This window comes from Phyllobates terribilis, unplaced genomic scaffold (assembly GCF_046119375.1).
Source record: "Phyllobates terribilis strain yellow unplaced genomic scaffold, ASM4611937v1 Scaffold_1024__1_contigs__length_465996, whole genome shotgun sequence".
NCBI lineage: Eukaryota > Metazoa > Chordata > Amphibia > Anura > Dendrobatidae > Phyllobates > Phyllobates terribilis.
This window is the reverse complement of record NW_027363784.1, coordinates 223,015-249,696: the sequence shown is the minus strand read 5'-3', so window position 1 is coordinate 249,696 and position 26,682 is coordinate 223,015. Positions and strand designations below refer to the sequence as shown.

At 44.6% G+C, this 26,682-nt stretch overlaps 18 non-coding genes and 1 pseudogene across 18 annotated transcripts; all 19 read left to right on the top strand.

Annotated features, from left to right (window-relative positions):
• The first annotated feature begins 335 nt into the window (after positions 1–335).
• On the top strand, positions 336–526 carry LOC141241754 (U2 spliceosomal RNA). The gene has a single exon (XR_012306451.1). It is a non-coding gene; the product is annotated as a U2 spliceosomal RNA (small nuclear RNA).
• Positions 527–1,641: 1,115 nt separating this feature from the next.
• On the top strand, positions 1,642–1,832 carry LOC141241835 (U2 spliceosomal RNA). The gene has a single exon (XR_012306529.1). It is a non-coding gene; the product is annotated as a U2 spliceosomal RNA (small nuclear RNA).
• A 1,114-nt stretch (positions 1,833–2,946) lies between these two features.
• Positions 2,947–3,137, top strand: LOC141241846 (U2 spliceosomal RNA). Its single transcript, XR_012306540.1, has one exon. It is a non-coding gene; the product is annotated as a U2 spliceosomal RNA (small nuclear RNA).
• Positions 3,138–4,252: 1,115 nt separating this feature from the next.
• LOC141241753 (U2 spliceosomal RNA) lies at positions 4,253–4,443 on the top strand. Its single transcript, XR_012306450.1, has one exon. It is a non-coding gene; the product is annotated as a U2 spliceosomal RNA (small nuclear RNA).
• Positions 4,444–5,558: 1,115 nt separating this feature from the next.
• LOC141241752 (U2 spliceosomal RNA) lies at positions 5,559–5,749 on the top strand. Its single transcript, XR_012306449.1, has one exon. It is a non-coding gene; the product is annotated as a U2 spliceosomal RNA (small nuclear RNA).
• A 1,115-nt stretch (positions 5,750–6,864) lies between these two features.
• LOC141241855 (U2 spliceosomal RNA) lies at positions 6,865–7,055 on the top strand. The gene has a single exon (XR_012306549.1). It is a non-coding gene; the product is annotated as a U2 spliceosomal RNA (small nuclear RNA).
• Positions 7,056–8,167: 1,112 nt separating this feature from the next.
• Positions 8,168–8,358, top strand: LOC141241853 (U2 spliceosomal RNA). Its single transcript, XR_012306547.1, has one exon. It is a non-coding gene; the product is annotated as a U2 spliceosomal RNA (small nuclear RNA).
• A 1,115-nt stretch (positions 8,359–9,473) lies between these two features.
• On the top strand, positions 9,474–9,664 carry LOC141241750 (U2 spliceosomal RNA). Its single transcript, XR_012306447.1, has one exon. It is a non-coding gene; the product is annotated as a U2 spliceosomal RNA (small nuclear RNA).
• A 1,114-nt stretch (positions 9,665–10,778) lies between these two features.
• LOC141241749 (U2 spliceosomal RNA) lies at positions 10,779–10,969 on the top strand. The gene has a single exon (XR_012306446.1). It is a non-coding gene; the product is annotated as a U2 spliceosomal RNA (small nuclear RNA).
• A 1,115-nt stretch (positions 10,970–12,084) lies between these two features.
• LOC141241748 (U2 spliceosomal RNA) lies at positions 12,085–12,275 on the top strand. Its single transcript, XR_012306445.1, has one exon. It is a non-coding gene; the product is annotated as a U2 spliceosomal RNA (small nuclear RNA).
• Positions 12,276–13,390: 1,115 nt separating this feature from the next.
• Positions 13,391–13,581, top strand: LOC141241967 (U2 spliceosomal RNA). The gene has a single exon (XR_012306624.1). It is a non-coding gene; the product is annotated as a U2 spliceosomal RNA (small nuclear RNA).
• Positions 13,582–14,696: 1,115 nt separating this feature from the next.
• Positions 14,697–14,887, top strand: LOC141241747 (U2 spliceosomal RNA). The gene has a single exon (XR_012306444.1). It is a non-coding gene; the product is annotated as a U2 spliceosomal RNA (small nuclear RNA).
• A 1,119-nt stretch (positions 14,888–16,006) lies between these two features.
• Positions 16,007–16,197, top strand: LOC141241746 (U2 spliceosomal RNA). The gene has a single exon (XR_012306443.1). It is a non-coding gene; the product is annotated as a U2 spliceosomal RNA (small nuclear RNA).
• A 1,115-nt stretch (positions 16,198–17,312) lies between these two features.
• On the top strand, positions 17,313–17,503 carry LOC141241744 (U2 spliceosomal RNA). The gene has a single exon (XR_012306442.1). It is a non-coding gene; the product is annotated as a U2 spliceosomal RNA (small nuclear RNA).
• A 1,115-nt stretch (positions 17,504–18,618) lies between these two features.
• Positions 18,619–18,809, top strand: LOC141241743 (U2 spliceosomal RNA). Its single transcript, XR_012306441.1, has one exon. It is a non-coding gene; the product is annotated as a U2 spliceosomal RNA (small nuclear RNA).
• Positions 18,810–19,924: 1,115 nt separating this feature from the next.
• On the top strand, positions 19,925–20,115 carry LOC141241742 (U2 spliceosomal RNA). Its single transcript, XR_012306440.1, has one exon. It is a non-coding gene; the product is annotated as a U2 spliceosomal RNA (small nuclear RNA).
• Positions 20,116–22,967: 2,852 nt separating this feature from the next.
• LOC141241895 (U2 spliceosomal RNA) lies at positions 22,968–23,148 on the top strand (annotated as a pseudogene).
• A 1,115-nt stretch (positions 23,149–24,263) lies between these two features.
• LOC141241741 (U2 spliceosomal RNA) lies at positions 24,264–24,454 on the top strand. The gene has a single exon (XR_012306439.1). It is a non-coding gene; the product is annotated as a U2 spliceosomal RNA (small nuclear RNA).
• Positions 24,455–25,569: 1,115 nt separating this feature from the next.
• Positions 25,570–25,760, top strand: LOC141241740 (U2 spliceosomal RNA). Its single transcript, XR_012306438.1, has one exon. It is a non-coding gene; the product is annotated as a U2 spliceosomal RNA (small nuclear RNA).
• The last annotated feature ends 922 nt before the right edge of the window (positions 25,761–26,682 follow it).

Below are 26,682 nucleotides of genomic sequence, written 5' to 3'. Positions count from 1 at the left end.
AGCAGCAGCAGGAGAGGTATGTAATCAGGAGCCCTCCTGCTAAGGGTAGACAGCTGCTCGTTCCACCCCACCCCCCGCCTTAATTGGTTCTCCTCCCTTCCAACGGTGTTGAGGCGGGTGGGAACAGCAGGGGGTGAAGGTGCTGTGTTTAAAGAGGTGGAGTTATGCAGATCTAAAACGCGTGGATTGCAGCAGCAGCAAGCCGAAAAGTGCAGGCATGTAAGGGATCTAGAGGTTGACAACATGTCTTCTTAACGGGAGTCCAGGAGCTCATCTCCACAAATGGACTTTTCAGGATCCTTGGGTGGCTCCGTAGTTTGAAACCAATTCTGGTTATCGCTTCTCGGCCTTTTGGCTAAGATCAAGTGTAGTATCTGTTCTTATCAGTTTAATATCTGATACGTCCCCTATCTGGGGACCATATATTAAATGGATTTTTAGAACAGGGAGATGGAAAAAGAGCTTGCTCTGTCCACTCCACGCATTGACCTGGTATTGCAGTATCTCCAGGACCGGTGCACCCCTTCTTTAATGCAGTTTCTAAAATCAGAAAGAATTGAATTCAATGTTTTTTGTTCATTTTGCTTGTTTGTCGGATTTTGGGATGGACTCTTTGGCTTTGCTTTTCTTCTCCTCATTGGATTTTTCATGTTCAAAGTTGCAGAAGCCAGATTACAAGCTCATTTTGGTTCAACTTCAGCAACTGTGCATTGCATTGCCATGTAATGTGATGCAATGCTATCTTTCTAGCTCTCCCTTTTTACTTCCTTTTGGATAAACAGACATATTAGGCAAGCATTTTGGAGCTTTCACCTAAATAACTACAGGTGGTGAGATAAGCTGCACAATATAATTGACCTTTCAGTATATTGTTGCACACACACCATCTATTTAGCAAATGCCCTTGTTATCAACAGCAGCCTTTTAAACTCACCTGAGCTAACAGGTATGTGCGCTGGTTACTCTGCTGCGCTTAAAATTTCTTTTTTGGTTTGCTACAATGCCTTTTCTGAAACGTTGTCTCCTTCTGCTGGAACACTGACTTCTTTCATTTAATGCCTGCAGACTATAAAAGAGAACCCAACCCAAAAAGTTTGGTTGATTAGTCTGTGGCATTCTGTTAAACTGTTGCTTATGGCGGTCTCTGTGAGCTTCTCAGCGACATTCAGCCAGCCAGGTATCCTGCCTGCAGTAGATGGAATGTGGCAATGGAACGCTGGCTGCGCTTGTCAAAATAGGCTCTGAGCCTTTATATACCTGTGCACAGCAGCAGCCACCTTCAGTCTGCTGCTGGACAGCCAGCAGCAGCAGCAGCAGGAGAGGTATGTAATCAGGAGCCCTCCTGCTAAGGGTAGACAGCTGCTCGTTCCACCCCACCCCCCGCCTTAATTGGTTCTCCTCCCTTCCAACGGTGTTGAGGCGGGTGGGAACAGCAGGGGGTGAAGGTGCTGTGTTTAAAGAGGTGGAGTTATGCAGATCTAAAACGCGTGGATTGCAGCAGCAGCAAGCCGAAAAGTGCAGGCATGTAAGGGATCTAGAGGTTGACAACATGTCTTCTTAACGGGAGTCCAGGAGCTCATCTCCACAAATGGACTTTTCAGGATCCTTGGGTGGCTCCGTAGTTTGAAACCAATTCTGGTTATCGCTTCTCGGCCTTTTGGCTAAGATCAAGTGTAGTATCTGTTCTTATCAGTTTAATATCTGATACGTCCCCTATCTGGGGACCATAAATTAAATGGATTTTTAGAACAGGGAGATGGAAAAAGAGCTTGCTCTGTCCACTCCACGCATTGACCTGGTATTGCAGTATCTCCAGGACCGGTGCACCCCTTCTTTAATGCAGTTTCTAAAATCAGAAAGAATTGAATTCAATGTTTTTTGTTCATTTTGCTTGTTTGTCGGATTTTGGGATGGACTCTTTGGCTTTGCTTTTCTTCTCCTCATTGGATTTTTCATGTTCAAAGTTGCAGAAGCCAGATTACAAGCTCATTTTGGTTCAACTTCAGCAACTGTGCATTGCATTGCCATGTAATGTGATGCAATGCTATCTTTCTAGCTCTCCCTTTTTACTTCCTTTTGGATAAACAGACATATTAGGCAAGCATTTTGGAGCTTTCACCTAAATAACTACAGGTGGTGAGATAAGCTGCACAATATAATTGACCTTTCAGTATATTGTTGCACACACACCATCTATTTAGCAAATGCCCTTGTTATCAACAGCAGCCTTTTAAACTCACCTGAGCTAACAGGTATGTGCGCTGGTTACTCTGCTGCACTTAAAATTTCTTTTTTGGTTTGCTACAATGCCTTTTCTGAAACGTTGTCTCCTTCTGCTGGAACACTGACTTCTTTCATTTAATACCTGCAGACTATAAAAGAGAACCCAACCCAAAAGTTTGGTTGATTAGTCTGTGGCATTCTGTTAAACTGTTGCTTATGGCGGTCTCTGTGAGCTTCTCAGCGACATTCAGCCAGCCAGGTATCCTGCCTGCAGTAGATGGAATGTGGCAATGGAACGCTGGCTGCGCTTGTCAAAATAGGCTCTGAGCCTTTATATACCTGTGCACAGCAGCAGCCACCTTCAGTCTGCTGCTGGACAGCCAGCAGCAGCAGCAGCAGGAGAGGTATGTAATCAGGAGCCCTCCTGCTAAGGGTAGACAGCTGCTCGTTCCACCCCACCCCCCGCCTTAATTGGTTCTCCTCCCTTCCAACGGTGTTGAGGCGGGTGGGAACAGCAGGGGGTGAAGGTGCTGTGTTTAAAGAGGTGGAGTTATGCAGATCTAAAACGCGTGGATTGCAGCAGCAGCAAGCCGAAAAGTGCAGGCATGTAAGGGATCTAGAGGTTGACAACATGTCTTCTTAACAGGAGTCCAGGAGCTCATCTCCACAAATGGACTTTTCAGGATCCTTGGGTGGCTCCGTAGTTTGAAACCAATTCTGGTTATCGCTTCTCGGCCTTTTGGCTAAGATCAAGTGTAGTATCTGTTCTTATCAGTTTAATATCTGATACGTCCCCTATCTGGGGACCATATATTAAATGGATTTTTAGAACAGGGAGATGGAAAAAGAGCTTGCTCTGTCCACTCCACGTATTGACCTGGTATTGCAGTATCTCCAGGACCGGTGCACTCCTTCTTTAATGCAGTTTCTAAAATCAGAAAGAATTGAATTCAATGTTTTTTGTTCATTTTGCTTGTTTGTCGGATTTTGGGATGGACTCTTTGGCTTTGCTTTTCTTCTCCTCATTGGATTTTTCATGTTCAAAGTTGCAGAAGCCAGATTACAAGCTCATTTTGGTTCAACTTCAGCAACTGTGCATTGCATTGCCATGTAATGTGATGCAATGCTATCTTTCTAGCTCTCCCTTTTTACTTCCTTTTGGATAAACAGACATATTAGGCAAGCATTTTGGAGCTTTCACCTAAATAACTACAGGTGGTGAGATAAGCTGCACAATATAATTGACCTTTCAGTATATTGTTGCACAAACACCATCTATTTAGCAAATGCCCTTGTTATCAACAGCAGCCTTTTAAACTCACCTGAGCTAACAGGTATGTGCGCTGGTTACTCTGCTGCGCTTAAAATTTCTTTTTTGGTTTGCTACAATGCCTTTTCTGAAACGTTGTCTCCTTCTGCTGGAACACTGACTTCTTTCATTTAATGCCTGCAGACTATAAAAGAGAACCCAACCCAAAAAGTTTGGTTGATTAGTCTGTGGCATTCTGTTAAACTGTTGCTTATGGCGGTCTCTGTGAGCTTCTCAGCGACATTCAGCCAGCCAGGTATCCTGCCTGCAGTAGATGGAATGTGGCAATGGAACGCTGGCTGCGCGTGTCATAATAGGCTCTGAGCCTTTATATACCTGTGCACAGCAGCAGCCACCTTCAGTCTGCTGCTGGACAGCCAGCAGCAGCAGCAGCAGGAGAGGTATGTAATCAGGAGCCCTCCTGCTAAGGGTAGACAGCTGCTCGTTCCACCCCACCCCCCGCCTTAATTGGTTCTCCTCCCTTCCAACGGTGTTGAGGCGGGTGGGAACAGCAGGGGGTGAAGGTGCTGTGTTTAAAGAGGTGGAGTTATGCAGATCTAAAACGCGTGGATTGCAGCAGCAGCAAGCCGAAAAGTGCAGGCATGTAAGGGATCTAGAGGTTGACAACATGTCTTCTTAACGGGAGTCCAGGAGCTCATCTCCACAAATGGACTTTTCAGGATCCTTGGGTGGCTCCGTAGTTTGAAACCAATTCTGGTTATCGCTTCTCGGCCTTTTGGCTAAGATCAAGTGTAGTATCTGTTCTTATCAGTTTAATATCTGATACGTCCCCTATCTGGGGACCATATATTAAATGGATTTTTAGAACAGGGAGATGGAAAAAGAGCTTGCTCTGTCCACTCCACGCATTGACCTGGTATTGCAGTATCTCCAGGACCGGTGCACCCCTTCTTTAATGCAGTTTCTAAAATCAGAAAGAATTGAATTCAATGTTTTTTGTTCATTTTGCTTGTTTGTCGGATTTTGGGATGGACTCTTTGGCTTTGCTTTTCTTCTCCTCATTGGATTTTTCATGTTCAAAGTTGCAGAAGCCAGATTACAAGCTCATTTTGGTTCAACTTCAGCAACTGTGCATTGCATTGCCATGTAATGTGATGCAATGCTATCTTTCTAGCTCTCCCTTTTTACTTCCTTTTGGATAAACAGACATATTAGGCAAGCATTTTGGAGCTTTCACCTAAATAACTACAGGTGGTGAGATAAGCTGCACAATATAATTGACCTTTCAGTATATTGTTGCACACACACCATCTATTTAGCAAATGCCCTTGTTATCAACAGCAGCCTTTTAAACTCACCTGAGCTAACAGGTATGTGCGCTGGTTACTCTGCTGCGCTTAAAATTTCTTTTTTGGTTTGCTACAATGCCTTTTCTGAAACGTTGTCTCCTTCTGCTGGAACACTGACTTCTTTCATTTAATGCCTGCAGACTATAAAAGAGAACCCAACCCAAAAAGTTTGGTTGATTAGTCTGTGGCATTCTGTTAAACTGTTGCTTATGGCGGTCTCTGTGAGCTTCTCAGCGACATTCAGCCAGCCAGGTATCCTGCCTGCAGTAGATGGAATGTGGCAATGGAACGCTGGCTGCGCGTGTCATAATAGGCTCTGAGCCTTTATATACCTGTGCACAGCAGCAGCCACCTTCAGTCTGCTGCTGGACAGCCAGCAGCAGCAGCAGCAGGAGAGGTATGTAATCAGGAGCCCTCCTGCTAAGGGTAGACAGCTGCTCGTTCCACCCCACCCCCCGCCTTAATTGGTTCTCCTCCCTTCCAACGGTGTTGAGGCGGGTGGGAACAGCAGGGGGTGAAGGTGCTGTGTTTAAAGAGGTGGAGTTATGCAGATCTAAAACGCGTGGATTGCAGCAGCAGCAAGCCGAAAAGTGCAGGCATGTAAGGGATCTAGAGGTTGACAACATGTCTTCTTAACGGGAGTCCAGGAGCTCATCTCCACAAATGGACTTTTCAGGATCCTTGGGTGGCTCTGTAGTTTGAAACCAATTCTGGTTATCGCTTCTCGGCCTTTTGGCTAAGATCAAGTGTAGTATCTGTTCTTATCAGTTTAATATCTGATACGTCCCCTATCTGGGGACCATATATTAAATGGATTTTTAGAACAGGGAGATGGAAAAAGAGCTTGCTCTGTCCACTCCACGCATTGACCTGGTATTGCAGTATCTCCAGGACCGGTGCACCCCTTCTTTAATGCAGTTTCTAAAATCAGAAAGAATTGAATTCAATGTTTTTTGTTCATTTTGCTTGTTTGTCGGATTTTGGGATGGACTCTTTGGCTTTGCTTTTCTTCTCCTCATTGGATTTTTCATGTTCAAAGTTGCAGAAGCCAGATTACAAGCTCATTTTGGTTCAACTTCAGCAACTGTGCATTGCATTGCCATGTAATGTGATGCAATGCTATCTTTCTAGCTCTCCCTTTTTACTTCCTTTTGGATAAACAGACATATTAGGCAAGCATTTTGGAGCTTTCACCTAAATAACTACAGGTGGTGAGATAAGCTGCACAATATAATTGACCTTTCAGTATATTGTTGCACACACACCATCTATTTAGCAAATGCCCTTGTTATCAACAGCAGCCTTTTAAACTAACCTGAGCTAACAGGTATGTGCGCTGGTTACTCTACTGCGCTTAAAATTTCTTTTTTGGTTTGCTACAATGCCTTTTCTGAAACGTTGTCTCCTTCTGCTGGAACACTGACTTCTTTCATTTAATGCCTGCAGACTATAAAAGAGAACCCAACCCAAAAAGTTTGGTTGATTAGTCTGTGGCATTCTGTTAAACTGTTGCTTATGGCGGTCTCTGTGAGCTTCTCAGCGACATTCAGCCAGCCAGGTATCCTGCCTGCAGTAGATGGAATGTGGCAATGGAACGCTGGCTGCGCGTGTCATAATAGGCTCTGAGCCTTTATATACCTGTGCACAGCAGCAGCCACCTTCAGTCTGCTGCTGGACAGCCAGCAGCAGCAGCAGCAGGAGAGGTATGTAATCAGGAGCCCTCCTGCTAAGGGTAGACAGCTGCTCGTTCCACCCCACCCCCCGCCTTAATTGGTTCTCCTCCCTTCCAACGGTGTTGAGGCGGGTGGGAACAGCAGGGGGTGAAGGTGCTGTGTTTAAAGAGGTGGAGTTATGCAGATCTAAAACGCGTGGATTGCAGCAGCAGCAAGCCGAAAAGTGCAGGCATGTAAGGGATCTAGAGGTTGACAACATGTCTTCTTAACGGGAGTCCAGGAGCTCATCTCCACAAATGGACTTTTCAGGATCCTTGGGTGGCTCCGTAGTTTGAAACCAATTCTGGTTATCGCTTCTCGGCCTTTTGGCTAAGATCAAGTGTAGTATCTGTTCTTATCAGTTTAATATCTGATACGTCCCCTATCTGGGGACCATATATTAAATGGATTTTTAGAACAGGGAGATGGAAAAAGAGCTTGCTCTGTCCACTCCACTCATTGACCTGGTATTGCAGTATCTCCAGGACCGGTGCACCCCTTCTTTAATGCAGTTTCTAAAATCAGAAAGAATTGAATTCAATGTTTTTTGTTCATTTTGCTTGTTTGTCGGATTTTGGGATGGACTCTTTGGCTTTGCTTTTCTTCTCCTCATTGGATTTTTCATGTTCAAAGTTGCAGAAGCCAGATTACAAGCAGATTTTGGTTCAACTTCAGCAACTGTGCATTGCATTGCCATGTAATGTGATGCAATGCTATCTTTCTAGCTCTCCCTTTTTACTTCCTTTTGGATAAACAGACATATTAGGCAAGCATTTTGGAGCTTTCACCTAAATAACTACAGGTGGTGAGATAAGCTGCACAATATAATTGACCTTTCAGTATATTGTTGCACACACACCATCTATTTAGCAAATGCCCTTGTTATCAACAGCAGCCTTTTAAACTCACCTGAGCTAACAGGTATGTGCGCTGGTTACTCTGCTGCGCTTAAAATTTCTTTTTTGGTTTGCTACAATGCCTTTTCTGAAACGTTGTCTCCTTCTGCTGGAACACTGACTTCTTTCATTTAATGCCTGCAGACTATAAAAGAGAACCCAACCCAAAAAGTTTGGTTGATTAGTCTGTGGCATTCTGTTAAACTGTTGCTTATGGCGGTCTCTGTGAGCTTCTCAGCGACATTCAGCCAGCCAGGTATCCTGCCTGCAGTAGATGGAATGTGGCAATGGAACGCTGGCTGCGCGTGTCATAATAGGCTCTGAGCCTTTATATACCTGTGCACAGCAGCAGCCACCTTCAGTCTGCTGCTGGACAGCCAGCAGCAGCAGCAGGAGAGGTATGTAATCAGGAGCCCTCCTGCTAAGGGTAGACAGCTGCTCGTTCCACCCCACCCCCCGCCTTAATTGGTTCTCCTCCCTTCCAACGGTGTTGAGGCGGGTGGGAACAGCAGGGGGTGAAGGTGCTGTGTTTAAAGAGGTGGAGTTATGCAGATCTAAAACGCGTGGATTGCAGCAGCAGCAAGCCGAAAAGTGCAGGCATGTAAGGGATCTAGAGGTTGACAACATGTCTTCTTAACGGGAGTCCAGGAGCTCATCTCCACAAATGGACTTTTCAGGATCCTTGGGTGGCTCCGTAGTTTGAAACCAATTCTGGTTATCGCTTCTCGGCCTTTTGGCTAAGATCAAGTGTAGTATCTGTTCTTATCAGTTTAATATCTGATACGTCCCCTATCTGGGGACCATATATTAAATGGATTTTTAGAACAGGGAGATGGAAAAAGAGCTTGCTCTGTCCACTCCACTCATTGACCTGGTATTGCAGTATCTCCAGGACCGGTGCACCCCTTCTTTAATGCAGTTTCTAAAATCAGAAAGAATTGAATTCAATGTTTTTTGTTCATTTTGCTTGTTTGTCGGATTTTGGGATGGACTCTTTGGCTTTGCTTTTCTTCTCCTCATTGGATTTTTCATGTTCAAAGTTGCAGAAGCCAGATTACAAGCTCATTTTGGTTCAACTTCAGCAACTGTGCATTGCATTGCCATGTAATGTGATGCAATGCTATCTTTCTAGCTCTCCCTTTTTACTTCCTTTTGGATAAACAGACATATTAGGCAAGCACTTTGGAGCTTTCACCTAAATAACTACAGGTGGTGAGATAAGCTGCACAATATAATTGACCTTTCAGTATATTGTTGCACACACACCATCTATTTAGCAAATGCCCTTGTTATCAACAGCAGCCTTTTAAACTCACCTGAGCTAACAGGTATGTGCGCTGGTTACTCTGCTGCGCTTAAAATTTCTTTTTTGGTTTGCTACAATGCCTTTTCTGAAACGTTGTCTCCTTCTGCTGGAACACTGACTTCTTTCATTTAATGCCTGCAGACTATAAAAGAGAACCCAACCCAAAAAGTTTGGTTGATTAGTCTGTGGCATTCTGTTAAACTGTTGCTTATGGCGGTCTCTGTGAGCTTCTCAGCGACATTCAGCCAGCCAGGTATCCTGCCTGCAGTAGATGGAATGTGGCAATGGAACGCTGGCTGCGCGTGTCATAATAGGCTCTGAGCCTTTATATACCTGTGCACAGCAGCAGCCACCTTCAGTCTGCTGCTGGACAGCCAGCAGCAGCAGCAGCAGGAGAGGTATGTAATCAGGAGCCCTCCTGCTAAGGGTAGACAGCTGCTCGTTCCACCCCACCCCCCGCCTTAATTGGTTCTCCTCCCTTCCAACGGTGTTGAGGCGGGTGGGAACAGCAGGGGGTGAAGGTGCTGTGTTTAAAGAGGTGGAGTTATGCAGATCTAAAACGCGTGGATTGCAGCAGCAGCAAGCCGAAAAGTGCAGGCATGTAAGGGATCTAGAGGTTGACAACATGTCTTCTTAACGGGAGTCCAGGAGCTCATCTCCACAAATGGACTTTTCAGGATCCTTGGGTGGCTCCGTAGTTTGAAACCAATTCTGGTTATCGCTTCTCGGCCTTTTGGCTAAGATCAAGTGTAGTATCTGTTCTTATCAGTTTAATATCTGATACGTCCCCTATCTGGGGACCATATATTAAATGGATTTTTAGAACAGGGAGATGGAAAAAGAGCTTGCTCTGTCCACTCCACGCATTGACCTGGTATTGCAGTATCTCCAGGACCGGTGCACCCCTTCTTTAATGCAGTTTCTAAAATCAGAAAGAATTGAATTCAATGTTTTTTGTTCATTTTGCTTGTTTGTCGGATTTGGGATGGACTCTTTGGCTTTGCTTTTCTTCTCCTCATTGGATTTTTCATGTTCAAAGTTGCAGAAGCCAGATTACAAGCTCATTTTGGTTCAACTTCAGCAACTGTGCATTGCATTGCCATGTAATGTGATGCAATGCTATCTTTCTAGCTCTCCCTTTTTACTTCCTTTTGGATAAACAGACATATTAGGCAAGCATTTTGGAGCTTTCACCTAAATAACTACAGGTGGTGAGATAAGCTGCACAATATAATTGACCTTTCAGTATATTGTTGCACACACACCATCTATTTAGCAAATGCCCTTGTTATCAACAGCAGCCTTTTAAACTCACCTGAGCTAACAGGTATGTGCGCTGGTTACTCTGCTGCGCTTAAAATTTCTTTTTTGGTTTGCTACAATGCCTTTTCTGAAACGTTGTCTCCTTCTGCTGGAACACTGACTTCTTTCATTTAATGTCTGCAGACTATAAAAGAGAACCCAACCCAAAAAGTTTGGTTGATTAGTCTGTGGCATTCTGTTAAACTGTTGCTTATGGCGGTCTCTGTGAGCTTCTCAGCGACATTCAGCCAGCCAGGTATCCTGCCTGCAGTAGATGGAATGTGGCAATGGAACGCTGGCTGCGCGTGTCATAATAGGCTCTGAGCCTTTATATACCTGTGCACAGCAGCAGCCACCTTCAGTCTGCTGCTGGACAGCCAGCAGCAGCAGCAGCAGGAGAGGTATGTAATCAGGAGCCCTCCTGCTAAGGGTAGACAGCTGCTCGTTCCACCCCACCCCCCGCCTTAATTGGTTCTCCTCCCTTCCAACGGTGTTGAGGCGGGTGGGAACAGCAGGGGGTGAAGGTGCTGTGTTTAAAGAGGTGGAGTTATGCAGATCTAAAACGCGTGGATTGCAGCAGCAGCAAGCCGAAAAGTGCAGGCATGTAAGGGATCTAGAGGTTGACAACATGTCTTCTTAACGGGAGTCCAGGAGCTCATCTCCACAAATGGACTTTTCAGGATCCTTGGGTGGCTCCGTAGTTTGAAACCAATTCTGGTTATCGCTTCTCGGCCTTTTGGCTAAGATCAAGTGTAGTATCTGTTCTTATCAGTTTAATATCTGATACGTCCCCTATCTGGGGACCATATATTAAATGGATTTTTAGAACAGGGAGATGGAAAAAGAGCTTGCTCTGTCCACTCCACGCATTGACCTGGTATTGCAGTATCTCCAGGACCGGTGCACCCCTTCTTTAATGCAGTTTCTAAAATCAGAAAGAATTGAATTCAATGTTTTTTGTTCATTTTGCTTGTTTGTCGGATTTTGGGATGGACTCTTTGGCTTTGCTTTTCTTCTCCTCATTGGATTTTTCATGTTCAAAGTTGCAGAAGCCAGATTACAAGCTCATTTTGGTTCAACTTCAGCAACTGTGCATTGCATTGCCATGTAATGTGATGCAATGCTATCTTTCTAGCTCTCCCTTTTTACTTCCTTTTGGATAAACAGACATATTAGGCAAGCATTTTGGAGCTTTCACCTAAATAACTACAGGTGGTGAGATAAGCTGCACAATATAATTGACCTTTCAGTATATTGTTGCACACACACCATCTATTTAGCAAATGCCCTTGTTATCAACAGCAGCCTTTTAAACTCACCTGAGCTAACAGGTATGTGCGCTGGTTACTCTGCTGCGCTTAAAATTTCTTTTTTGGTTTGCTACAATGCCTTTTCTGAAACGTTGTCTCCTTCTGCTGGAACACTGACTTCTTTCATTTAATGCCTGCAGACTATAAAAGAGAACCCAACCCAAAAAGTTTGGTTGATTAGTCTGTGGCATTCTGTTAAACTGTTGCTTATGGCGGTCTCTGTGAGCTTCTCAGCGACATTCAGCCAGCCAGGTATCCTGCCTGCAGTAGATGGAATGTGGCAATGGAACGCTGGCTGCGCGTGTCATAATAGGCTCTGAGCCTTTATATACCTGTGCACAGCAGCAGCCACCTTCAGTCTGCTGCTGGACAGCCAGCAGCAGCAGCAGCAGGAGAGGTATGTAATCAGGAGCCCTCCTGCTAAGGGTAGACAGCTGCTCGTTCCACCCCACCCCCCGCCTTAATTGGTTCTCCTCCCTTCCAACGGTGTTGAGGCGGGTGGGAACAGCAGGGGGTGAAGGTGCTGTGTTTAAAGAGGTGGAGTTATGCAGATCTAAAACGCGTGGATTGCAGCAGCAGCAAGCCGAAAAGTGCAGGCATGTAAGGGATCTAGAGGTTGACAACATGTCTTCTTAACGGGAGTCCAGGAGCTCATCTCCACAAATGGACTTTTCAGGATCCTTGGGTGGCTCCGTAGTTTGAAACCAATTCTGGTTATCGCTTCTCGGCCTTTTGGCTAAGATCAAGTGTAGTATCTGTTCTTATCAGTTTAATATCTGATACGTCCCCTATCTGGGGACCATATATTAAATGGATTTTTAGAACAGGGAGATGGAAAAAGAGCTTGCTCTGTCCACTCCACGCATTGACCTGGTATTGCAGTATCTCCAGGACCGGTGCACCCCTTCTTTAATGCAGTTTCTAAAATCAGAAAGAATTGAATTCAATGTTTTTTGTTCATTTTGCTTGTTTGTCGGATTTTGGGATGGACTCTTTGGCTTTGCTTTTCTTCTCCTCATTGGATTTTTCATGTTCAAAGTTGCAGAAGCCAGATTACAAGCTCATTTTGGTTCAACTTCAGCAACTGTGCATTGCATTGCCATGTAATGTGATGCAATGCTATCTTTCTAGCTCTCCCTTTTTACTTCCTTTTGGATAAACAGACATATTAGGCAAGCATTTTGGAGCTTTCACCTAAATAACTACAGGTGGTGAGATAAGCTGCACAATATAATTGACCTTTCAGTATATTGTTGCACACACACCATCTATTTAGCAAATGCCCTTGTTATCAACAGCAGCCTTTTAAACTCACCTGAGCTAACAGGTATGTGCGCTGGTTACTCTGCTGCGCTTAAAATTTCTTTTTTGGTTTGCTACAATGCCTTTTCTGAAACGTTGTCTCCTTCTGCTGGAACACTGACTTCTTTCATTTAATGCCTGCAGACTATAAAAGAGAACCCAACCCAAAAAGTTTGGTTGATTAGTCTGTGGCATTCTGTTAAACTGTTGCTTATGGCGGTCTCTGTGAGCTTCTCAGCGACATTCAGCCAGCCAGGTATCCTGCCTGCAGTAGATGGAATGTGGCAATGGAACGCTGGCTGCGCGTGTCATAATAGGCTCTGAGCCTTTATATACCTGTGCACAGCAGCAGCCACCTTCAGTCTGCTGCTGGACAGCCAGCAGCAGCAGCAGCAGGAGAGGTATGTAATCAGGAGCCCTCCTGCTAAGGGTAGACAGCTGCTCGTTCCACCCCACCCCCCGCCTTAATTGGTTCTCCTCCCTTCCAACGGTGTTGAGGCGGGTGGGAACAGCAGGGGGTGAAGGTGCTGTGTTTAAAGAGGTGGAGTTATGCAGATCTAAAACGCGTGGATTGCAGCAGCAGCAAGCCGAAAAGTGCAGGCATGTAAGGGATCTAGAGGTTGACAACATGTCTTCTTAACGGGAGTCCAGGAGCTCATCTCCACAAATGGACTTTTCAGGATCCTTGGGTGGCTCCGTAGTTTGAAACCAATTCTGGTTATCGCTTCTCGGCCTTTTGGCTAAGATCAAGTGTAGTATCTGTTCTTATCAGTTTAATATCTGATACGTCCCCTATCTGGGGACCATATATTAAATGGATTTTTAGAACAGGGAGATGGAAAAAGAGCTTGCTCTGTCCACTCCACGCATTGACCTGGTATTGCATTATCTCCAGGACCGGTGCACCCCTTCTTTAATGCAGTTTCTAAAATCAGAAAGAATTGAATTCAATGTTTTTTGTTCATTTTGCTTGTTTGTCGGATTTTGGGATGGACTCTTTGGCTTTGCTTTTCTTCTCCTCATTGGATTTTTCATGTTCAAAGTTGCAGAAGCCAGATTACAAGCTCATTTTGGTTCAACTTCAGCAACTGTGCATTGCATTGCCATGTAATGTGATGCAATGCTATCTTTCTAGCTCTCCCTTTTTACTTCCTTTTGGATAAACAGACATATTAGGCAAGCATTTTGGAGCTTTCACCTAAATAACTACAGGTGGTGAGATAAGCTGCACAATATAATTGACCTTTCAGTATATTGTTGCACACACACCATCTATTTAGCAAATGCCCTTGTTATCAACAGCAGCCTTTTAAACTCACCTGAGCTAACAGGTATGTGCGCTGGTTACTCTGCTGCGCTTAAAATTTCTTTTTTGGTTTGCTACAATGCCTTTTCTGAAACGTTGTCTCCTTCTGCTGGAACACTGACTTCTTTCATTTAATGCCTGCAGACTATAAAAGAGAACCCAATCCAAAAAGTTTGGTTGATTAGTCTGCGGCATTCTGTTAAACTGTTGCTTATGGCGATCTCTGTGAGCTTCTCAGCGACATTCAGCCAGCCAGGTATCCTGCCTGCAGTAGATGGAATGTGGCAATGGAACGCTGGCTGCGCGTGTCATAATAGGCTCTGAGCCTTTATATACCTGTGCACAGCAGCAGCCACCTTCAGTCTGCTGCTGGACAGCCAGCAGCAGCAGCAGCAGGAGAGGTATGTAATCAGGAGCCCTCCTGCTAAGGGTAGACAGCTGCTCGTTCCACCCCACCCCCCGCCTTAATTGGTTCTCCTCCCTTCCAACGGTGTTGAGGCGGGTGGGAACAGCAGGGGGTGAAGGTGCTGTGTTTAAAGAGGTGGAGTTATGCAGATCTAAAACGCGTGGATTGCAGCAGCAGCAAGCCGAAAAGTGCAGGCATGTAAGGGATCTAGAGGTTGACAACATGTCTTCTTAACGGGAGTCCAGGAGCTCATCTCCACAAATGGACTTTTCAGGATCCTTGGGTGGCTCCGTAGTTTGAAACCAATTCTGGTTATCGCTTCTCGGCCTTTTGGCTAAGATCAAGTGTAGTATCTGTTCTTATCAGTTTAATATCTGATACGTCCCCTATCTGGGGACCATATATTAAATGGATTTTTAGAACAGGGAGATGGAAAAAGAGCTTGCTCTGTCCACTCCACGCATTGACCTGGTATTGCAGTATCTCCAGGACCGGTGCACCCCTTCTTTAATGCAGTTTCTAAAATCAGAAAGAATTGAATTCAATGTTTTTTGTTCATTTTGCTTGTTTGTCGGATTTTGGGATGGACTCTTTGGCTTTGCTTTTCTTCTCCTCATTGGATTTTTCATGTTCAAAGTTGCAGAAGCCAGATTACAAGCTCATTTTGGTTCAACTTCAGCAACTGTGCATTGCATTGCCATGTAATGTGATGCAATGCTATCTTTCTAGCTCTCCCTTTTTACTTCCTTTTGGATAAACAGACATATTAGGCAAGCATTTTGGAGCTTTCACCTAAATAACTACAGGTGGTGAGATAAGCTGCACAATATAATTGACCTTTCAGTATATTGTTGCACACACACCATCTATTTAGCAAATGCCCTTGTTATCAACAGCAGCCTTTTAAACTCACCTGAGCTAACAGGTATGTGCGCTGGTTACTCTGCTGCGCTTAAAATTTCTTTTTTGGTTTGCTACAATGCCTTTTCTGAAACGTTGTCTCCTTCTGCTGGAACACTGACTTCTTTCATTTAATGCCTGCAGACTATAAAAGAGAACCCAACCCAAAAAGTTTGGTTGATTAGTCTGTGGCATTCTGTTAAACTGTTGCTTATGGCGGTCTCTGTGAGCTTCTCAGCGACATTCAGCCAGCCAGGTATCCTGCCTGCAGTAGATGGAATGTGGCAATGGAACGCTGGCTGCGCGTGTCATAATAGGCTCTGAGCCTTTATATACCTGTGCACAGCAGCAGCCACCTTCAGTCTGCTGCTGGACAGCCAGCAGCAGCAGCAGCAGGAGAGGTATGTAATCAGGAGCCCTCCTGCTAAGGGTAGATAGACAGCTGCTCGTTCCACCCCACCCCCCGCCTTAATTGGTTCTCCTCCCTTCCAACGGTGTTGAGGCGGGTGGGAACAGCAGGGGGTGAAGGTGCTGTGTTTAAAGAGGTGGAGTTATGCAGATCTAAAACGCGTGGATTGCAGCAGCAGCAAGCCGAAAAGTGCAGGCATGTAAGGGATCTAGAGGTTGACAACATGTCTTCTTAACGGGAGTCCAGGAGCTCATCTCCACAAATGGACTTTTCAGGATCCTTGGGTGGCTCCGTAGTTTGAAACCAATTCTGGTTATCGCTTCTCGGCCTTTTGGCTAAGATCAAGTGTAGTATCTGTTCTTATCAGTTTAATATCTGATACGTCCCCTATCTGGGGACCATATATTAAATGGATTTTTAGAACAGGGAGATGGAAAAAGAGCTTGCTCTGTCCACTCCACGCATTGACCTGGTATTGCAGTATCTCCAGGACCGGTGCACCCCTTCTTTAATGCAGTTTCTAAAATCAGAAAGAATTGAATTCAATGTTTTTTGTTCATTTTGCTTGTTTGTCGGATTTTGGGATGGACTCTTTGGCTTTGCTTTTCTTCTCCTCATTGGATTTTTCATGTTCAAAGTTGCAGAAGCCAGATTACAAGCTCATTTTGGTTCAACTTCAGCAACTGTGCATTGCATTGCCATGTAATGTGATGCAATGCTATCTTTCTAGCTCTCCCTTTTTACTTCCTTTTGGATAAACAGACATATTAGGCAAGCATTTTGGAGCTTTCACCTAAATAACTACAGGTGGTGAGATAAGCTGCACAATATAATTGACCTTTCAGTATATTGTTGCACACACACCATCTATTTAGCAAATGCCCTTGTTATCAACAGCAGCCTTTTAAACTCACCTGAGCTAACAGGTATGTGCGCTGGTTACTCTGCTGCGCTTAAAATTTCTTTTTTGGTTTGCTACAATGCCTTTTCTGAAACGTTGTCTCCTTCTGCTGGAACACTGACTTCTTTCATTTAATGCCTGCAGACTATAAAAGAGAACCCAACCCAAAAAGTTTGGTTGATTAGTCTGTGGCATTCTGTTAAACTGTTGCTTATGGCGGTCTCTGTGAGCTTCTCAGCGACATTCAGCCAGCCAGGTATCCTGCCTGCAGTAGATGGAATGTGGCAATGGAACGCTGGCTGCGCGTGTCATAATAGGCTCTGAGCCTTTATATACCTGTGCACAGCAGCAGCCACCTTCAGTCTGCTGCTGGACAGCCAGCAGCAGCAGCAGCAGGAGAGGTATGTAATCAGGAGCCCTCCTGCTAAGGGTAGACAGCTGCTCGTTCCACCCCACCCCCCGCCTTAATTGGTTCTCCTCCCTTCCAACGGTGTTGAGGCGGGTGGGAACAGCAGGGGGTGAAGGTGCTGTGTTTAAAGAGGTGGAGTTATGCAGATCTAAAACGCGTGGATTGCAGCAGCAGCAAGCCGAAAAGTGCAGGCATGTAAGGGATCTAGAGGTTGACAACATGTCTTCTTAACGGGAGTCCAGGAGCTCATCTCCACAAATGGACTTTTCAGGATCCTTGGGTGGCTCCGTAGTTTGAAACCAATTCTGGTTATCGCTTCTCGGCCTTTTGGCTAAGATCAAGTGTAGTATCTGTTCTTATCAGTTTAATATCTGATACGTCCCCTATCTGGGGACCATATATTAAATGGATTTTTAGAACAGGGAGATGGAAAAAGAGCTTGCTCTGTCCACTCCACGCATTGACCTGGTATTGCAGTATCTCCAGGACCGGTGCACCCCTTCTTTAATGCAGTTTCTAAAATCAGAAAGAATTGAATTCAATGTTTTTTGTTCATTTTGCTTGTTTGTCGGATTTTGGGATGGACTCTTTGGCTTTGCTTTTCTTCTCCTCATTGGATTTTTCATGTTCAAAGTTGCAGAAGCCAGATTACAAGCTCATTTTGGTTCAACTTCAGCAACTGTGCATTGCATTGCCATGTAATGTGATGCAATGCTATCTTTCTAGCTCTCCCTTTTTACTTCCTTTTGGATAAACAGACATATTAGGCAAGCATTTTGGAGCTTTCACCTAAATAACTACTGGTGGTGAGATAAGCTGCACAATATAATTGACCTTTCAGTATATTGTTGCACACACACCATCTATTTAGCAAATGCCCTTGTTATCAACAGCAGCCTTTTAAACTCACCTGAGCTAACAGGTATGTGCGCTGGTTACTCTGCTGCGCTTAAAATTTCTTTTTTGGTTTGCTACAATGCCTTTTCTGAAACGTTGTCTCCTTCTGCTGGAACACTGACTTCTTTCATTTAATGCCTGCAGACTATAAAAGAGAACCCAACCCAAAAAGTTTGGTTGATTAGTCTGTGGCATTCTGTTAAACTGTTGCTTATGGCGGTCTCTGTGAGCTTCTCAGCGATATTCAGCCAGCCAGGTATCCTGCCTGCAGTAGATGGAATGTGGCAATGGAACGCTGGCTGCGCGTGTCATAATAGGCTCTGAGCCTTTATATACCTGTGCACAGCAGCAGCCACCTTCAGTCTGCTGCTGGACAGCCAGCAGCAGCAGCAGCAGGAGAGGTATGTAATCAGGAGCCCTCCTGCTAAGGGTAGACAGCTGCTCGTTCCACCCCACCCCCCGCCTTAATTGGTTCTCCTCCCTTCCAACGGTGTTGAGGCGGGTGGGAACAGCAGGGGGTGAAGGTGCTGTGTTTAAAGAGGTGGAGTTATGCAGATCTAAAACGCGTGGATTGCAGCAGCAGCAAGCCGAAAAGTGCAGGCATGTAAGGGATCTAGAGGTTGACAACATGTCTTCTTAACGGGAGTCCAGGAGCTCATCTCCACAAATGGACTTTTCAGGATCCTTGGGTGGCTCCGTAGTTTGAAACCAATTCTGGTTATCGCTTCTCGGCCTTTTGGCTAAGATCAAGTGTAGTATCTGTTCTTATCAGTTTAATATCTGATACGTCCCCTATCTGGGGACCATATATTAAATGGATTTTTAGAACAGGGAGATGGAAAAAGAGCTTGCTCTGTCCACTCCACGCATTGACCTGGTATTGCAGTATCTCCAGGACCGGTGCACCCCTTCTTTAATGCAGTTTCTAAAATCAGAAAGAATTGAATTCAATGTTTTTTGTTCATTTTGCTTGTTTGTCGGATTTTGGGATGGACTCTTTGGCTTTGCTTTTCTTCTCCTCATTGGATTTTTCATGTTCAAAGTTGCAGAAGCCAGATTACAAGCTCATTTTGGTTCAACTTCAGCAACTGTGCATTGCATTGCCATGTAATGTGATGCAATGCTATCTTTCTAGCTCTCCCTTTTTACTTCCTTTTGGATAAACAGACATATTAGGCAAGCATTTTGGAGCTTTCACCTAAATAACTACAGGTGGTGAGATAAGCTGCACAATATAATTGACCTTTCAGTATATTGTTGCACACACACCATCTATTTAGCAAATGCCCTTGTTATCAACAGCAGCCTTTTAAACTCACCTGAGCTAACAGGTATGTGCGCTGGTTACTCTGCTGCGCTTAAAATTTCTTTTTTGGTTTGCTACAATGCCTTTTCTGAAACGTTGTCTCCTTCTGCTGGAACACTGACTTCTTTCATTTAATGCCTGCAGACTATAAAAGAGAACCCAACCCAAAAAGTTTGGTTGATTAGTCTGTGGCATTCTGTTAAACTGTTGCTTATGGCGGTCTCTGTGAGCTTCTCAGCGACATTCAGCCAGCCAGGTATCCTGCCTGCAGTAGATGGAATGTGGCAATGGAACGCTGGCTGCGCGTGTCATAATAGGCTCTGAGCCTTTATATACCTGTGCACAGCAGCAGCCACCTTCAGTCTGCTGCTGGACAGCCAGCAGCAGCAGCAGCAGGAGAGGTATGTAATCAGGAGCCCTCCTGCTAAGGGTAGACAGCTGCTCGTTCCACCCCACCCCCCGCCTTAATTGGTTCTCCTCCCTTCCAACGGTGTTGAGGCGGGTGGGAACAGCAGGGGGTGAAGGTGCTGTGTTTAAAGAGGTGGAGTTATGCAGATCTAAAACGCGTGGATTGCAGCAGCAGCAAGCCGAAAAGTGCAGGCATGTAAGGGATCTAGAGGTTGACAACATGTCTTCTTAACGGGAGTCCAGGAGCTCATCTCCACAAATGGACTTTTCAGGATCCTTGGGTGGCTCCGTAGTTTGAAACCAATTCTGGTTATCGCTTCTCGGCCTTTTGGCTAAGATCAAGTGTAGTATCTGTTCTTATCAGTTTAATATCTGATACGTCCCCTATCTGGGGACCATATATTAAATGGATTTTTAGAACAGGGAGATGGAAAAAGAGCTTGCTCTGTCCACTCCACGCATTGACCTGGTATTGCAGTATCTCCAGGACCGGTGCACCCCTTCTTTAATGCAGTTTCTAAAATCAGAAAGAATTGAATTCAATGTTTTTTGTTCATTTTGCTTGTTTGTCGGATTTTGGGATGGACTCTTTGGCTTTGCTTTTCTTCTCCTCATTGGATTTTTCATGTTCAAAGTTGCAGAAGCCAGATTACAAGCTCATTTTGGTTCAACTTCAGCAACTGTGCATTGCATTGCCATGTAATGTGATGCAATGCTATCTTTCTAGCTCTCCCTTTTTACTTCCTTTTGGATAAACAGACATATTAGGCAAGCATTTTGGAGCTTTCACCTAAATAACTACAGGTGGTGAGATAAGCTGCACAATATAATTGACCTTTCAGTATATTGTTGCACACACACCATCTATTTAGCAAATGCCCTTGTTATCAACAGCAGCCTTTTAAACTCACCTGAGCTAACAGGTATGTGCGCTGGTTACTCTGCTGCGCTTAAAATTTCTTTTTTGGTTTGCTACAATGCCTTTTCTGAAACGTTGTCTCCTTCTGCTGGAACACTGACTTCTTTCATTTAATGCCTGCAGACTATAAAAGAGAACCCAACCCAAAAAGTTTGGTTGATTAGTCTGTGGCATTCTGTTAAACTGTTGCTTATGGCGGTCTCTGTGAGCTTCTCAGCGACATTCAGCCAGCCAGGTATCCTGCCTGCAGTAGATGGAATGTGGCAATGGAACGCTGGCTGCGCGTGTCATAATAGGCTCTGAGCCTTTATATACCTGTGCACAGCAGCAGCCACCTTCAGTCTGCTGCTGGACAGCCAGCAGCAGCAGCAGCAGGAGAGGTATGTAATCAGGAGCCCTCCTGCTAAGGGTAGACAGCTGCTCGTTCCACCCCACCCCCGCCTTAATTGGTTCTCCTCCCTTCCAACGGTGTTGAGGCGGGTGGGAACAGCAGGGGGTGAAGGTGCTGTGTTTAAAGAGGTGGAGTTATGCAGATCTAAAACGCGTGGATTGCAGCAGCAGCAAGCCGAAAAGTGCAGGCATGTAAGGGATCTAGAGGTTGACAACATGTCTTCTTAACGGGAGTCCAGGAGCTCATCTCCACAAATGGACTTTTCAGGATCCTTGGGTGGCTCCGTAGTTTGAAACCAATTCTGGTTATCGCTTCTCGGCCTTTTGGCTAAGATCAAGTGCAGTGATCTAGCGGCTGCTGCCTTGGTCTTGGCTGAGAGGTGCTCGGGGTACCCGGCTCCTTGGCCTGGGGGGATCGCTCTGTTTTTCAGCAGGGCTTCACCTCCCTGCTGCTATTAGGGAGTCGGATTAGTCCCCGGGCAACGGGAGGCGATCATCTACCTGGCACTTCGGTGTTGAAGGTTTCTATTGAGAAGAGGAGAACCTGTTTGTGAAGAAGATGTCTGCAGCATCACATGAAGGAGAGGAAGATAATGTGCTTGAATTCGCTAAGGTGCAGAATTCTATTCGTTTGGTTGTTCAGGAGAACTTTCGAGATCAAAAGGATTTTAGGTATGTGATGAGTCAAGTTCTTGTGGATCTTTTTGGTTTGAAGACAGAAGAAGTGTTGGCGATAATGGACTACCCCAGGAGGGGTGTTTATGATATAGTTTTTGTTGACAAAGTTTTTTTTGAAGGATATCTAAGGAAAATGACTGCAAGCCAGGATAAAAGAATGGAGGGGATAAGTGTAATGCCACACTTCCCCGTTAGAGATAAATGGATCATTGTTAAAATGTACTCTCCATTGGTGGACGAAGAGGATGTTCTTACATTTTTGGAGTTTTTTTGTTTGTCAGTAACACCAAAAGGGAAGATTTATAATGAATTTGGTTTTTGGACTTCGAAGTGGAAATTTTTGGTCCGTTTCAAAGAAGATGAGCAGGGGACTGTGTTGCTTCCCCCAGCTAGGTTTAAGTTGGGTAATATAAATGGTGATATTTTTTTCAGTGGTATACCCACTTTTTGTCGAGTTTGTCGTCAATACGGGCATGGAAAGGAAAATTGTTCGGGTGGTGTATGTGGTTTTTGCAAAAAAGGTGATCATGAGTCAAAGGATTGTAAAGATCGGAGGAAGTGCAACTTGTGTCAGGAAGATACGCATGTTTTTAAGAATTGCCCAAAGAGGAAAAGAAATAAAGAGAAGGAGGTAGTGGTTAAAAAGGTTTTGGTAGAGAGAAAGGAGGAAAGTGTAGAAAAGGTGTTGGTGGTAAAGGGAAAAGAAAGCAAACCTGTAGGAGTGCAGAGGGAGATGGAGAAAACAAGAGTAGATTGGGGGGATAGGGTAGAGAGTGAAATGGGAGGTGTAAGTCAGGGAACTGGCCGTGGTAAGGTTAAAAAGCAAGAAAAGAGAAAGGAACAGGAAGTGGAGGTGGCAATGGAAGAAAATATAGTTGTTTTTCAACAACCTATGTTTATAAAGAATGCAGAATATTTTAACCGGTTGTACCGTAAGTTGTATGATGAGAAACGTTTGGACTATCTTATAGAGAATGTTAGGAAAGAACTAATAAGAGATAAAAATGTTTTTTGTGTGAAATATAGAATACCAGATGGTGTATCGAAACAAGTTTTTTCAGCATCAAGGGTTGAAGATTTGTCCCTTAAGGTTCTGAGTTGGGTTGGGGTTCATGCTTTTGATAACGGTTACAAGTATTTTACTTGATGTTATTACTGTTGTTAATACAGTTATAATTTAATTTTTATTTTTTTGGTATCCATTCAGGTTCTGAAACATTTCTTTCTTTGTAAGTATTGTTGTATTTTTGTAATTTTTTTTTCTGACATTAAAAGTACCAAAACCTGATGATGATTTAAGTTGGAGTCCACGTCTTGTCTCCCTTTGGGGAGAAGAGGACTGTGGAGTGGACTTTAATTTTAACCTGAATAGGTTTTAAAAAAAAAAAAAAAAAAATCTGTTCTTATCAGTTTAATATCTGATACGTCCCCTATCTGGGGACCATATATTAAATGGATTTTTAGAACAGGGAGATGGAAAAAGAGCTTGCTCTGTCCACTCCACGCATTGACCTGGTATTGCAGTATCTCCAGGACCGGTGCACCCCTTCTTTAATGCAGTTTCTAAAATCAGAAAGAATTGAATTCAATGTTTTTTGTTCATTTTGCTTGTTTGTCGGATTTTGGGATGGACTCTTTGGCTTTGCTTTTCTTCTCCTCATTGGATTTTTCATGTTCAAAGTTGCAGAAGCCAGATTACAAGCTCATTTTGGTTCAACTTCAGCAACTGTGCATTGCATTGCCATGTAATGTGATGCAATGCTATCTTTCTAGCTCTCCCTTTTTACTTCCTTTTGGATAAACAGACATATTAGGCAAGCATTTTGGAGCTTTCACCTAAATAACTACAGGTGGTGAGATAAGCTGCACAATATAATTGACCTTTCAGTATATTGTTGCACACACACCATCTATTTAGCAAATGCCCTTGTTATCAACAGCAGCCTTTTAAACTCACCTGAGCTAACAGGTATGTGCGCTGGTTACTCTGCTGCGCTTAAAATTTCTTTTTTGGTTTGCTACAATGCCTTTTCTGAAACGTTGTCTCCTTCTGCTGGAACACTGACTTCTTTCATTTAATGCCTGCAGACTATAAAAGAGAACCCAACCCAAAAAGTTTGGTTGATTAGTCTGTGGCATTCTGTTAAACTGTTGCTTATGGCGGTCTCTGTGAGCTTCTCAGCGACATTCAGCCAGCCAGGTATCCTGCCTGCAGTAGATGGAATGTGGCAATGGAACGCTGGCTGCGCGTGTCATAATAGGCTCTGAGCCTTTATATACCTGTGCACAGCAGCAGCCACCTTCAGTCTGCTGCTGGACAGCCAGCAGCAGCAGCAGCAGGAGAGGTATGTAATCAGGAGCCCTCCTGCTAAGGGTAGACAGCTGCTCGTTCCACCCCACCCCCCGCCTTAATTGGTTCTCCTCCCTTCCAACGGTGTTGAGGCGGGTGGGAACAGCAGGGGGTGAAGGTGCTGTGTTTAAAGAGGTGGAGTTATGCAGATCTAAAACGCGTGGATTGCAGCAGCAGCAAGCCGAAAAGTGCAGGCATGTAAGGGATCTAGAGGTTGACAACATGTCTTCTTAACGGGAGTCCAGGAGCTCATCTCCACAAATGGACTTTTCAGGATCCTTGGGTGGCTCCGTAGTTTGAAACCAATTCTGGTTATCGCTTCTCGGCCTTTTGGCTAAGATCAAGTGTAGTATCTGTTCTTATCAGTTTAATATCTGATACGTCCCCTATCTGGGGACCATATATTAAATGGATTTTTAGAACAGGGAGATGGAAAAAGAGCTTGCTCTGTCCACTCCACGCATTGACCTGGTATTGCAGTATCTCCAGGACCGGTGCACCCCTTCTTTAATGCAGTTTCTAAAATCAGAAAGAATTGAATTCAATGTTTTTTGTTCATTTTGCTTGTTTGTTGGATTTTGGGATGGACTCTTTGGCTTTGCTTTTCTTCTCCTCATTGGATTTTTCATGTTCAAAGTTGCAGAAGCCAGATTACAAGCTCATTTTGGTTCAACTTCAGCAACTGTGCATTGCATTGCCATGTAATGTGATGCAATGCTATCTTTCTAGCTCTCCCTTTTTACTTCCTTTTGGATAAACAGACATATTAGGCAAGCATTTTGGAGCTTTCACCTAAATAACTACAGGTGGTGAGATAAGCTGCACAATATAATTGACCTTTCAGTATATTGTTGCACACACACCATCTATTTAGCAAATGCCCTTGTTATCAACAGCAGCCTTTTAAACTCACCTGAGCTAACAGGTATGTGCGCTGGTTACTCTGCTGCGCTTAAAATTTCTTTTTTGGTTTGCTACAATGCCTTTTCTGAAACGTTGTCTCCTTCTGCTGGAACACTGACTTCTTTCATTTAATGCCTGCAGACTATAAAAGAGAACCCAACCCAAAAAGTTTGGTTGATTAGTCTGTGGCATTCTGTTAAACTGTTGCTTATGGCGGTCTCTGTGAGCTTCTCAGCGACATTCAGCCAGCCAGGTATCCTGCCTGCAGTAGATGGAATGTGGCAATGGAACGCTGGCTGCGCGTGTCATAATAGGCTCTGAGCCTTTATATACCTGTGCACAGCAGCAGCCACCTTCAGTCTGCTGCTGGACAGCCAGCAGCAGCAGCAGCAGGAGAGGTATGTAATCAGGAGCCCTCCTGCTAAGGGTAGACAGCTGCTCGTTCCACCCCACCCCCCGCCTTAATTGGTTCTCCTCCCTTCCAACGGTGTTGAGGCGGGTGGGAACAGCAGGGGGTGAAGGTGCTGTGTTTAAAGAGGTGGAGTTATGCAGATCTAAAACGCGTGGATTGCAGCAGCAGCAAGCCGAAAAGTGCAGGCATGTAAGGGATCTAGAGGTTGACAACATGTCTTCTTAACGGGAGTCCAGGAGCTCATCTCCACAAATGGACTTTTCAGGATCCTTGGGTGGCTCCGTAGTTTGAAACCAATTCTGGTTATCGCTTCTCGGCCTTTTGGCTAAGATCAAGTGTAGTATCTGTTCTTATCAGTTTAATATCTGATACGTCCCCTATCTGGGGACCATATATTAAATGGATTTTTAGAACAGGGAGATGGAAAAAGAGCTTGCTCTGTCCACTCCACGCATTGACCTGGTATTGCAGTATCTCCAGGACCGGTGCACCCCTTCTTTAATGCAGTTTCTAAAATCAGAAAGAATTGAATTCAATGTTTTTTGTTCATTTTGCTTGTTTGTTGGATTTTGGGATGGACTCTTTGGCTTTGCTTTTCTTCTCCTCATTGGATTTTTCATGTTCAAAGTTGCAGAAGCCAGATTACAAGCTCATTTTGGTTCAACTTCAGCAACTGTGCATTGCATTGCCATGTAATGTGATGCAATGCTATCTTTCTAGCTCTCCCTTTTTACTTCCTTTTGGATAAACAGACATATTAGGCAAGCATTTTGGAGCTTTCACCTAAATAACTACAGGTGGTGAGATAAGCTGCACAATATAATTGACCTTTCAGTATATTGTTGCACACACACCATCTATTTAGCAAATGCCCTTGTTATCAACAGCAGCCTTTTAAACTCACCTGAGCTAACAGGTATGTGCGCTGGTTACTCTGCTGCGCTTAAAATTTCTTTTTTGGTTTGCTACAATGCCTTTTCTGAAACGTTGTCTCCTTCTGCTGGAACACTGACTTCTTTCATTTAATGCCTGCAGACTATAAAAGAGAACCCAACCCAAAAAGTTTGGTTGATTAGTCTGTGGCATTCTGTTAAACTGTTGCTTATGGCGGTCTCTGTGAGCTTCTCAGCGACATTCAGCCAGCCAGGTATCCTGCCTGCAGTAGATGGAATGTGGCAATGGAACGCTGGCTGCGCGTGTCATAATAGGCTCTGAGCCTTTATATACCTGTGCACAGCAGCAGCCACCTTCAGTCTGCTGCTGGACAGCCAGCAGCAGCAGCAGCAGGAGAGGTATGTAATCAGGAGCCCTCCTGCTAAGGGTAGACAGCTGCTCGTTTCACCCCACCCCCCGCCTTAATTGGTTCTCCTCCCTTCCAACGGTGTTGAGGCGGGTGGGAACAGCAGGGGGTGAAGGTG